Genomic DNA, 13324 nt, shown 5'->3' with positions numbered 1-13324 from the left:
GCGCCCGCCGCCCCCCTATATAGACTCTGGCCCGCCCTCCCCCCACCACGCGCAACCGAGGGCATATAAGCGCAGCACGGAGGCGCGCGGGCCCGTTGTCAAGGCAGCACCGGACGCCGCGCCGCACCTAACCTCCACGCACGCCGCTCCGCTACCGCTATGGCCCGCACAAAGCAAACGGCCCGCAAGTCCACCGGCGGAAAGGCGCCGCGCAAACAGCTCGCCACCAAGGCGGCGAGGAAGAGCGCGCCCGCCACCGGAGGCGTCAAGAAGCCCCACCGCTACAGGCCGGGCACCGTCGCCCTGCGAGAAATCAGGCGCTACCAGAAGAGCACAGAGCTGCTCATCCGCAAGCTGCCATTCCAGCGCCTAGTGCGCGAGATCGCCCAGGACTTCAAGACCGACCTGCGCTTCCAGAGCTCCGCAGTCATGGCCCTGCAGGAGGCCAGCGAGGCCTACCTCGTCGGCCTCTTCGAAGACACCAACCTGTGCGCAATCCACGCCAAGCGCGTCACCATCATGCCCAAGGACATCCAGCTCGCTCGCCGCATCCGCGGCGAGCGCGCCTAAACCGCGCCGCGGCACCGCACCGCACAAACAAAAACGGCCCTTTTCAGGGCCACTAACATCTCTCCGTCGCGAGCAAACTTTGTCGGTCGCCTGCCTCTCGCCCCGCAACCCCAAAAAAAACAAAAACCACCACTTCCCGTCCGTCCGCCACACCCGCTCACTCTGCCTGCCTGCTAGCAGCGCGCAACAATCACACATCATCCCTCCCCGGCGCTCAAAGCGCACAATACCCAACGGCCGACGTCACACCGCACGGGTGGCTGGCCGGCCGCCGCTTTCGTTTTTCGAAATCAAAAAAAACCCGCACTCCACTCCGACGGCCAACGGCCAGGCAGGCGCGCTCGCTCGCTCTACACGCCACCGAAATCCCCCGCCGACTCCTTCCCACATCTCAACGTGCCCCCCCTTGCAAAACATAACACACACACACACAAAGGAACAAAACAAAGACCAGACACGACTCGACAAGACAGACATCCGAGAAGAACGAACGCAGGCAAGCCAACCAACGTATTCAAACAAAACAACGTGACAGAAAACCAACCGTCGGCCGCCGCCACAAACACGGCGACAATCAACCACGACAACAACAACAACAACAACAACAACAACAACACCGCTTACCGCTACCGCCGCCCACACCCGCCACCGACCCCCGCAATCCAACCACCACGGCACGCAAACAGCATCCCCACGGGCATACAGAAACGCCAGACAGACACCCCACACCAAACGCAACACGACAATCAAAACCTTCCCCGACGTGCTTTGATGGCCCTGAGAAGGGCCGTTTTGGGCCGCGCGTCTCTTGCGCGCCACTAGACGACGACGGGGGGTGGGGACGACGGAGTCAAGCGCCAAACCCTTCCTTTCCCATCTCTTTCTACTTCTTCTTCTTGGGCGAAGCCTTCGCCTTAGACGGCGTCGTCGCCTTCTTCGGGCGCGGCGCCTTCGGCTTCTTCGTCGGAACCTTGGCGGCCTTCTTCGCCTTCGACGGCGACTTGGCCTTGGCCGGCTTGGCCGCAGCCGCCTTCTTCGCACCCGCGGGAGCGGCCGACGCCGCAGACGCCTTCTTGGCGGCGCCCGCCTTCCGACCGGTCGCCGCCTTCACGCCACCAGCCTTCTTTGCGCCGGCCGCACGGGCGCCCTTCTTCTCCTTGCTGGCCGGAGCGGCGCGCTTCTTCTTGGCACCGCCAGCACGAGCCTTGCCGCCCTCGGCCGCCCCCCCGCCGCCGGCGCCGGCAAGCTTGAACGAGCCGGACGCGCCCTTCCCCTTCGTCTGCACCAGCTCGCCCGCCACGACGGCCGACTTGAGGTACTTCTTGATAAACGGCGCCAGCTTCTCCGCGTCCAGCTTGTAGTGCGCGGCTATGTACTTCTTGATCGCCTGCAGCGACGACCCGCCGCGCTCCTTCAGACTCTTGATGGCGGCCGTCACCATCTCAGAGGTGCGCGGGTGCGCAGGCTTGGCGCGCGGCTTCTTCGCAGACGACGCAGACTTGGCCTTCTTCGTAGTGCCGGTGGCGGCGGGTGCCGCAGCAGTCTCGTTCGTAGCCGCCTGATCTGCCATTTCGACGACGCGCGTAACACACAGCGAGAGCGAGAGCGAGAGCGAGCGGGACGGCAGGCACGCAAGCACAGCACAGCAGAGCAGAGAATGAGATGCTCAGGTTGTTATAGTGTATCGAAGTTCCACTGGGCTGTGCCCGTCTGACTTCAAGTTATGCGCTTGGGGATTTATGAAAGTGAGGTATTGTGGTATGTGCGTGTTTTTATGTAAATGTTTGTTCTGTGTGTGGGTAAGTGTTCTCTAAATGTCTCTAAATTGACGGGTGAGTGTTAGTTTTGGGCGCTTATGTTGAAAATCGGGGTGTTCGCGACCTAAATTTTGTATGAGGTTGTGGGGCGATGTTTGTGCTTTCTCATATAGTTTGGTGGACTTCTCCTTTATGAGGGAGTATATGGTTGGGTGGCCTAAAAATTCTCTAATTTGTGTGTTTCGGACGTATCTGTCAGCGCCTGTGATGACTCGGAAGGTTTTGTTCTGGAGTCGCTGTAATCGTGCCAGCGTGGTGTCTGACGCCATCGACCATACTTCCGATCCATACAAGATGGCCGGTAGCATGAGCTGGCGCCAGAGAAGCATTTTGCAGCTTAGGGTGAGGCCGTCACCCTTTAGGAGGGGGTATAGCTGCGACAGGAGGGCGCAGCCTTTGTTGGCAGTTTTGTGGACGTGTTGTTGCCACGTAAGACGCCTGTCTATTTCGAGCCCTAAGTATGTAATACGGTTACGCCAGGCTAGGTCCCGACCACCAATGGTGAGTTGTTGGTCTGGGAGTTTCAGCCTGGTCGTAAAGTATATTGCTTGGGATTTCTCGGGGTTAACCTTGATTTTCCAAATGTTGCACCACTGAGTGATGACGTCGAGGTGTTCTTGTAGCTTGCGTCGTATGAATGCAAGGTTACGACAGCTCCTGAAGATTGCTGTATCGTCGGCGTAGAGAGCAATCCCTCCGCCGACCTGCTTGGGTATGTCGTTAGTGTAGACTGAGTATAGAACGGGACCCAAGACCGAACCCTGCGGTACTCCGGCCGCAATCGGTCGTGTCTGGCTCGATCTCGATCCACTTCTTACGAAGAATTGACGCTCCGCAAGAAATGAATCAATGATCTGTATTAGATGTCCTGGGCACCCTATTTGGTCTAGTTTATATATTAGGCCATCGTGCCAGACGCGGTCAAATGCCTTCTCTATATCCAGGAACACTGCTCCTGTAGATTCTCTCTTTGCCCTGGCCAGGCAAATGTGCTCTACCAAGCGCAGGCATTGTTGGGTTGTGGAGTGTTCAGAGCGGAATCCAAACTGCTCGGGCATCAGGATGTTGTGTGCAGTAAGGAAGTGTTGAAGGGGTGAGAGGATGAGCAGCTCGAGTATTTTACTCATGCCATTTAGTAGGGAGATAGGTCTATAGCTTTCTGGAAGGAGCAGGTTTTTATTAGGTTTGGGGAGGGTGATTACTTTCGCAGTTTTCCACACTGAGGGGAAGTAGGTGAGCTTTAGGCAGGCGTTGAAGACGCTTGCCAGAAATGTTATGGCAGGAGGTGGAAGGTGCTTTAGGAGTGGGCTGCGGATGCGGTCAGGGCCAGGAGCTTTGTGGTTTCCCTGACGCTTGATAAGTGCGCATATTGTCGGCTCGTTTACGGGCACGAATTCTGTATTTGGGCGCGTATTTCTAATCTGAGTCACTCGTCCGACGACTAATCTTTCCTGCCTTTCACTCTCGTCATCGTCGATGACGTGAGTTCGGAATTGTGACTCTAGTGATTGTGCCATTATTTCCGCCTTATCGTGATCTTCGTACACTAGACCGTTCACGCCGTGGAGTGGCCTGTTCTCTCTGGTGGGGGTTTTCCGCTGCCGGGCTATTCGCCAGATCTTGCGTTTGCTGCTCTCTGTTTCGGCGGTTTGTAATATCTCCTCCCAGCAGCGGCTCCTGTGCTCCTGCAGTCGGAGTTTCACATGATCCTCCAGTCGCCGCAGCCGGCGGCGGTCAGCTGGGTCGCGGTGACGCTGCCACAGCTTACGCAACCTGCGTTTGGCGACTATGAGGTCCCAGATGTCAGGGGGCAGGTCCCTGGCGCCAGGCTCTGTGGTGAGCCTGACGCTTGTAGCGCGAGCACAGGCGTGGAGGGCGTCTGTGAAGTTGGTGATTGCTTCGTCTATCTCTTCTTTTGTTTCCATCTGTGGGATTTCCTCCACGTGCTCACCCACTAGGTATTTGTATCGGTCCCAATTTGTTATTACTTCTGTTTTTGCCATCCTCCCGGCTTCGTCTTCGACACTGGCTATGTCCAGAACGACCGGGTTGTGGTCAGAGTTCAGCTCGTAGTGCACAGTGACTGTCGCGTCGAGAGCAAAGTTTTTAACGACAAAAATATCCAGGATATCCGGGTTTTTTGTCGGGTCCGCAGGGATATGCGTAGGCTCGTCGGGTGCGATGACGCTGAGGGCGGCACGCCTCTCGACGAGTCCATGCAATCTCACACCACTTCTGTTCTCGGCGCGGCAGCCAAAGGCCGCATGTTTCGAGTTTAGGTCCCCTCCCATAATCACACGAGCGCCAGTACCCAGCAGAGCCTGAAGGTCCTGTGTCAGTATGGTGGTGCCCGGGGGGTGATAGGTGGAGATGATGGTGTATGGTATGTTTTGAATTTTTATTTCTATACCGGCTGCCTCGATGCTGGGTGTCTGCGGTAGGTCCACTGTGCGGAAACACCTTCTGCCTTTTACAAGGACCGCTACTCCGCCGCGCTCGCGGCCTACGCGGTCTACTCTATGGATGGAGTAATTTCTCACAGAAAAGCGGTCCTTGGGCTTAAGGTGGGTTTCCGTCAGGCACACAACGTCGATCGCATACCGGTCTAGAAACTCCTCTAGGATATGTTTTTGTGTTTTTACGCCATTGGCGTTAAAATTTAAAATGGTGAACTTCCTGGATCTAGGGGGATCCATTAAAAGCGTCGAATAATGAAATTGCTTCCTCTGCGAGGGCCATGAATTTACTTAGGCCATCAGGCGCAGCCCGCACGCGTGCCATGGTGTCCCTAATTGTAAACATGATGTTTGTCAGGCTGAAGCCCGCAAACAGTTGGCGCAGCTCGTCAAAGACGCCGAGCGGCGTCCCTGGCTGCTGGCCAGCAGCCGACTGAGGCGGCGCGGCAGCTGCGGGCGCCTCAGTGCGCTGGTGACGTGGAGGGGGAGGCCAGGCGGCAGCTGCCGTCGGGGCGCGTGGTGGGGGAAGCGAGGGAAAGGCATCTCGCCCCGGCACAGTCGCTCTGCGGCTGCTGGCGGAGGCAGAGCTAGCTGCCTGCGCGTTGGCCGCAGATGTTAGCGGCGGCGTCGTGGAGGCGGATGCGCCTCGAGACAGGGCAGCACCGTTTACCGACCGAGGGGGGCGGGTGGACATCAACTGTATTCGTGTGGGGCATCGGCTGTAGTTCGCCGGGTGATCGCCCCCACATAGGGCGCATTTTGCCGGGGTTGCACGGCTCTTCTTACATGTGTTTGTCAAGTGTGGGCCGGCACACTTGACACACTTTGGAGGATGGTGACACTGCTCTGCAGAGTGGAACAACTGCTGGCATTGGTGGCACTGGACAGGACCTTCAGGTTGGCGATACCTCTCTACCGTAACCTTGCAGTTCATGAACAGCTCGATTTTTAGGAGTTCTCTATTTCTCTCGTCTGGGTGTAATATTACTTTGAAGGAAGCTCTCTTCCTGCGCCCCTCTCCCGGGTTGCTCGGGTCAGATGCCTTGGTCTCCTGTTTGACCTCGATAACCCTGAAGTGACGCGCAAGGAGAAGCTCCTTTATCTCCGCGGGATCAGTGTCACTGGGGAGACCTTTGATCACCGCCTTGTATGCGTTTTTCTCAGTGACCGGGTAAGTGTGGTAGGGTATTTTCTTCTGCGTGAAATAGGCAGTAAGAAATCTGTAGTCGGGCAGGGTAGACGGTTGAAATTTTACGGAGGACCCCCTGCGTGAGGTATTTAGTCCTCCTTTTAGTTGAGGGGCGACCTCCTTTATGATTTTCATCGTACCGTTTACGATTGTGGCAAGGATTGGGGGCACCTTTTCCCGTTTCGGCCTCGATTGCGTTTGCGCGCCCGAGGTCGAGGGACGGGTAGGCATTGTTTCGGTCATTTCCGCTCCGTCGGTGTCAATCGGGGCGAAACTATTTGATGTTGGTATATTTGCGATGACAGCTTCACCCCCTACTTCCATGTCATCACTCCCAGGTTGCTCTGTTTCCTCAGCGAGCCGGCTTGGGGCCGGACGCTTAGGCGCTGGCATTACGTCCGAGTCTTGTACGCGTGTTTTTGCTTTGCTAATGGCTGAAGTTGGTTGGCCGCGGGTACCCAGTGACTGGGTGCCGCAGCGGACTGGGGCTTTGGGCTTACCCAAGATGACTGTGTCAGCGGAACTTGAAGTCTGACATTTACTGCCCAGGGGCACTGGTTGTTCGTTCGTTGGCACCGTTAGGTATCCCCGAACAGCGCCAGCCCTACCATTGACTGCACGCGGGTTACCGGGTAGTACCACGGACCCTGGCGCAGGAATTTCCCTACTCTTGGAGGAGCAGGGAGGATGCCCTGCGGCAGTATCTGGATGATTCACGTCTGAGGCAGATCAGACGACCGGTGAACTAGAAAGCCACGGCCCTCGCCGCCACCGCGCTGCCAGTAGACCGGCAGCCGCTGCACGACAAAGGGACCACGTAAGCGTCCTACCACGACAAATTTGCGGCGCAATCGCTAAGCGTGCGCACCCACACACGACAATTTTTGCTTGCGTTGTGCACGCACAACGCACACGACAAATTTTGCTGTGCTACGGCTAGCGTAGCGCTCCCAAGGGATCTCCCAGCAGCGCGCGGCAGTATAGCGTCCGCTCACGGCCGATCCACCCCCTCGAATCAGCAGAGAATCACAAGGGCCCAGCCAGTGTCGCGGGCGGGCGCGGACGGCCGAGAGAGCGGCCGCCACTCTGCGCGCCGCCGCGCCGCGCCTCCCGCGCTTGCTACCGCCCAACGTCCGACAGCCTGTGCGGAGCAGCCCCAAACCTGCGCCACAACCGCCCGCGCCTTTCAAACCACCGAGGATGGGGCTACACACAGCCACACCACAGTCGCCAACCAGTCGCCACGGCAGCGCCGCAAACCACGGCCAAACTGCAGCTACCGCGCGCTACAGCCTGGGTCGGCCCGCCGAGAATCGCCGCCCCCGCCCAAATGCCGCCCCCACAGCCCCAGCCGACGACCCGCCACAATGGCCAAACCTTCGGCAAAACTCCCACACCGTCGCCGCGGCAGCCCGGCCAGCGCGGCCGGCGCCACAGCCACACAAGCCGAGGCGTGCGGCGATGACGGCCGTGCAAACGCGCCTCCGCCGCCCCATCGCCTTCCGTCGCCCTCCCGCCGTTTCCCGATCGGCCCGCAGCCGTCGGGCCACATCGCGCGCCGTCCTCCTCCTCTCGCCCGCCAACATTCACAGCCGTTTCTCAACAATTGCCCGCCGCAACAGGCGCCGCCGCCTGCGCAACAGGCGCCGCCGCCCCTCGCCGCTTCCGACCCAACCCCTCGACCGAGGCAAACCGCAATCCGAATCGACAGACCAACCCAATCTGCCGTCAGCACACACGCCAGCCGACCTTACACGTTACGCGTTACACATTACGTTTACACGTCTAGGTTAGGTTAGGTGGACGTGGGTTAGGTTAAGGGGACTTGGGTTAGGTTAAGCGTCAAACTTAGGTTAAGCATTCAAACACGTCAGGCGTCAGAGGCTAGGTTAGGTTAGGTTAGGTTAGGTTAGGTTACACGTTAGGTTAAGGGGTCAGTGCTAGGTTTAAGAAGCGTCAAACGTAGGTTAAAAAAGCGTTCAAACGTGAGGCGTGAGCCGGACAGCTTACCGTACGTAGACGTTAGGGGCTCACAGGCTGAGCTCACCTCGCCACACCACAGGTTAGGTTCGGTTCGCTCGGCTCAGCGTAAAGCGCCGAGGTCAGGGTTACGTTCGTTCACCTTCGGGCGCCACACTTTCGGTTGAAAGGTCGCGACGGGACGACGTCGGCAGGCACGTCGCAAACGAACAAAAACGTACAGACGACGTCGAAAACCGCCGACAGACGGGGGAGCAGCACGACCACGACCAGATACCGAGCGCGAACGAGACACACGCGAACCACCCCCACCGGCCAAAGGGCACCACACAACAACCCAGAGCACCACGTGTCGACACCAGAGCAACCCGCCGCTCACGCGACATGGCTGGCACCGAAGGGCAACCGCCCGCAACTGCGCTTTCCGCGCCGGCCCGGATGCACGTCGTGCTACAACAACACCACTACCGTACACAGCCGCTGTTCACAACATCACTATCATGCGCGCCCGCGGCTCGCCGCCGTCGCAGTCGCAGCCCCAACGCCAGCACCATTCACACGCACCGCAACACAGCTCGCCGACACAGCCGAACAAAACAAACACCACACAACAACAGCAACAACGCCGCCGCCTCTACTTGTGCCGGCGACCCACCCCGCCGATGGCGCACCTTTCGCCAGCCGGCAATCGACACACACGCACCCACCCACCCCCCGGGGCCCAGTGCAAAAAAAAAAAAAAAAAAAACACACACAAAAACAAAACAACACAAACGACACGGGAAGCGCACACCGCCACTTCGCGCGCACGCCACCAACCAGTCGTCGTCTCACAAATAACAAACACAAACAAAATAAACTAACAACTAGGGCAACACAAAACAAAAACGCCTCGCACGAACCGCCCACAAAAAGGACAAGCACACGCACAGCCTCTGCTGACGACCACGACGCAGCGGCACGCTGCTCCTGTCTCGCGCCCCGCGCCCCACTCGATTCACACCTCACGCGACACCGTCAACGACGGGCTCGCTTCCCGCAACCTACCACCTTTCCGCCACGGCGCACAGCCCCAGCCCCACCCGACGACGCCCGTGGCAACGACTGCACTTTCACCACCGCCTCCCCCTTCCCCCCCAAAACACACACACACACACACACAGCCAGCCAAACACGCACTCGCGACCCACACATGCACGTGCATCGGCACACGCCAACCAGTCAACGTCGACAACCACACGCAAGGCTCGAAACGAAACCGGCGTCCTTCCACGTTGCCATCAAGCTACGCGACACAAGACACAAGGAACCAACACAACAGCCGGCCCCACTAATTCCCACTCTCACGCCGCAAAAAGCACACCGAAACCGCCAAACGCACGCACATTCCCCTTCGCACTGACACCGACCGGCTCGCTACCACACACCTCTCGGCAGCCGTTTCACGCCAATTCGCCACACCGCCCACACAGTCGACAAGCGCCCGCCCTGTACGGCACACGCAACGACGCAGCGCAGCAAAGGGCGCCCGCAACACATACCTCTCCGCCGCCCGACGCGCCAACCGCCACACCACACCGCCAGCCACTCGCAAATTGTGCACTGCCACCAGCCACACGTCCAACACGCCGCGCCGCCTCCGGCCACCCGCCAGGGGGCGCTCACGTCCGCGACAACAGCGCGGCCCGCCGGGCCGGGCCGAACCGAACCGAGCCGCCGCTGCTCTGCACTCGGCACGGCCACACCCTGCTGCAGACCGGGCTCGTCTCTCTGTACGCGTCTGCCTGCGCATCAACACAACACGACCTTTTATTTTTTTTTTTTTTTTTCCTCTCCTCTCTACCGCCATCCCTTCTTCTCGCGTTTTACTCGTTGTTGCAGCAGCGGCGCACACCTACACATCCACATCCACAGCCCCAGCCGAGCCGGCCTCACCTCAGGGCCCGCCGCCAGCGTCTCCTCCTCGGGCACAGGTGCGGTGCTGTGGCCGCCCATCCAACCGCATTGCTGGCCGTCCAGCCGCCAGGCATTCCCACTGCCGCGAGCCACGCCGCGCACCGACCCTGCTGCAGAAAACGAAGCATAGCCAGAGACCGACCGATACACAAAGCAAGCCGTCGCCTCGCCTCTTGTCCTTCCTGCCTTCCTTCCGCCCCCGCCCTTCTCACACCACCGCCTCTCCACTTTCGCCCCCCCCCCTCCTTTTTTTTTTTTTTTTTTTTTTCCTTCTGTCTTTCTTTCTTTCTTTCTTTCTTTCTTTCTTTGGCCCTCTCTCCTTCCCGCCATGGCGGTTACGGCACCGCCTGCAGCGGCAGATTTTTTTGCGCCCACACGCCTACTCCTACCACCATTAACCTTGCCCTGCCCTGCCCATCAACGTCGCAGTCGAACCGACGCTTGCCAACACACTGCCCACGTTCCTTTCTCTTTTCGGCCTACGCCCATTACGCGCCGCCGCCACAGCACCTTCCCTTCCCACAACACACCGACGTCATCACACGCACCCAAAACAGGGGGCCACGACCGTGTTCCTCGCCCACTCCCATCCCGCACGGTACGCACATTCCCAACTACTACCGCGCACCCTCCCTTTCCAATCTGTGTGTCTCTGTGTCTGTGTCTGTGTCCTGTCCGCGCGTGACGCCTCTCAACATCCGCCGTCCCCCGAACCCGTTTTCGCCCCCATGCCGTCGTCGCGCCGCCTCCTCCTCCCCGTCCACCGCCGCCCCTGTCCGCCCCGCACCACACCATACACCGCTGCTTGTCCCGGCCGTTGCCACCAAAGGCGCCGACCGCAAACGCGCCACGCCGCAGCACCCGTGCGTCTCGCGCTCGCTTGCATCTCCGTGCCGACGCTGCCTCTCTTCCCGCTCGCACTCGACCTCGACAACACAGTCTTTGGCTCCGCCACTGCGTGTTCCATTACCAGAGCGATGGCGAGGCATGACAGCATCTCTGTCTGACCAGAGAGTTATTTATCGTTGCTAGTCGGCGCTTGGACCGCGCCAGACGACAGTAGTGGCACGCACCGGGTCGCCGGGAACAGTTGTTATATATATTGTAGCGCGAGTCGGGAGAGGTAGTAGTCGGTCGACAGTAGTAGCGGGTGGACGGTTGTACTGAGCGGGCGTCGGCGGCGTGCTCTGCTCGTCTCGCGACTCTGGTCACGGTTCGGGACGATGTATAGTATATTGTGTTATAATCAAAAGGTAGTGTGAAGCTGCATTGCGCAAATCTGATAACGTATGTTCATTGTACTTACTTTGTTCAACAACAAACGCCCCACTATTACTTTTTTCTAAAGTACCTTTTGTCTTTTAACGAAAAACATTCACTTTTTAAAGACCACTTCCTATGGCATTTCCCTCCAAGGAGTGCAATTAATTACCAGCCAGCACTCATTCATTGCACACAGCTGTGTAAGGGGTATCTACAATTGAGGAGCGGATATAAATGCAATTTTTTTTTTTTTTTGTTTTTTTTGTGTGTGTTGTAACCTCCCCGCAAACTTTCAAATAATGGACAATGTTATTTTCGGATGCTAATGGACATTGCGCTAATTGTAACCTCGCCCACAATGAGAGGTATTGAAAATGGCAACAAAAATGTGAAATTCGCAATCTGACTCAAATATAAATTCTTCACAACATTTAAAGTCCGTTCAGTGACAAGAAACTTCAATTAAACCGAAATATCGGTCTTTGGCCCTGTGCAAAACAATCAGAATTAAAGTCTTACCTCCGAATAAATGGATGTCACATTTCTGCTCTTGTTGTTGCGCAGCGCTTGGAGGAACTGCATTGCAAATAATAATATTCTCTTTTTTTGTGATTTTAGTGAAATTTTTCTTCAAAGAAGTGGAATGAAATGTGAAGTGCAACGAACTCTTTAGTTCAATAAAACATTAAATGTTTGAAAAATGCTTTTGAAATAAACATTATTATTGGGGAACTTGTTGGAGAATAATTACAATAAATGAAATTTTTCACTATCTAATGATTATATTAATTAACAGCAGTATACCTTATTCACCATCTTGACCAGTGTTGCCGACCGCCTACATCACACAACCGCACTCGGCTCCTACTACTGACCGACCGCTCTGCATGACGACTATTAGCGTACTGCACGCGACGACTACTGACAGAGTACAGCCCTCAACTACACAGAGCTACAGACTCGCAACGACTCACTGACTGACTGACTGACTGACTGACTGACTGAGAACCGCTCGCAACACTCGCGCAGTCCAGCGCAAACTCTCTGGTCACAGATGCTACAATGTCTCGCCATCGCTGCTATGTTACATACGTGTTTCAGTGTCTTTTTTTTTCATTGGGGTAACGATCTTTGGCTCTTTTTATTCTGAATACAGGGCCAAAGGTCAACGCTGCTGCCCTTATACAATTTATCAGGTTTCATTGTGTCTGTTGCAATGTTACATACGGTTCATTCTTTCATTAATATTATCGTTGGGTTTGTTTTGTAGGGACGTTAACATTCTGGCACATTTTTATTACCATCGGACTCTCTGCTATTTGTGCAGGGAGGTTATACCTGGGTCCATTTCCATTTCCATTTACATTTTAATATTGATAGACTTTTTGTTTTCTTTTTTGTTTCTTGTTGTTTTTTTTTCGTTCTTTTGTTTTGTTTTGTTTTTCCCGCTCTCACCACCACCGCCGCATCACGCCTTCCGTTTTCTTCTTGGTTTCTTTTCTGTTCTTCAACTGCTTCAACATCACCGCGCCCCATTTCCACACCACAGCCATCAGCCTCCAAGACGGGCAGGCGCAGTGTGCCATTTCCGGCGCACAAGCACACCCGTACGGTACTCTCCTCGCCCCCACGCCACCAACAACACAGCGACCACGCGGCTTTCAGGCATGGCACGGCACGGCACCGGCGAAATGCGCCGCCCCCGCCCCTCCGCGCATCCGTCCGTCTCGCCACGTTCACTGACAGCCGCGTCTGCGGCTACACCACGACAACCACAACACAACACCGCTCCCCTCCCTGGCAACTCATTGTTTTTCTCCTCCTCTTTTGCACAAACCACAACGCCGAGCACAGGCGCAAGCCACCCACACCGCGCCCCTCCCCGTCCCGTCTTTGGCCGCCGCTCCTCGTTTCCTCGTTTGCCCCCTCCCATCTCCCGAAATGCCATGCCAGCAGCGTTACGCATGCCCCTCCCCTGTCCACACAACACTACCGCCAAACGAACAGCCTTCCGGGCCACATGCAGGGCACGCCCACCTCCAAACACTGCCAATTCACGGACGCGCACACACACACACACACACACACACACA

This window comes from Schistocerca serialis, unplaced genomic scaffold (assembly GCF_023864345.2).
Source record: "Schistocerca serialis cubense isolate TAMUIC-IGC-003099 unplaced genomic scaffold, iqSchSeri2.2 HiC_scaffold_40, whole genome shotgun sequence".
Classification (NCBI taxonomy): domain Eukaryota; kingdom Metazoa; phylum Arthropoda; class Insecta; order Orthoptera; family Acrididae; genus Schistocerca; species Schistocerca serialis.
The sequence above is the reverse complement of the archived record's forward strand: the minus strand, read 5'-3'. Positions refer to the sequence as shown.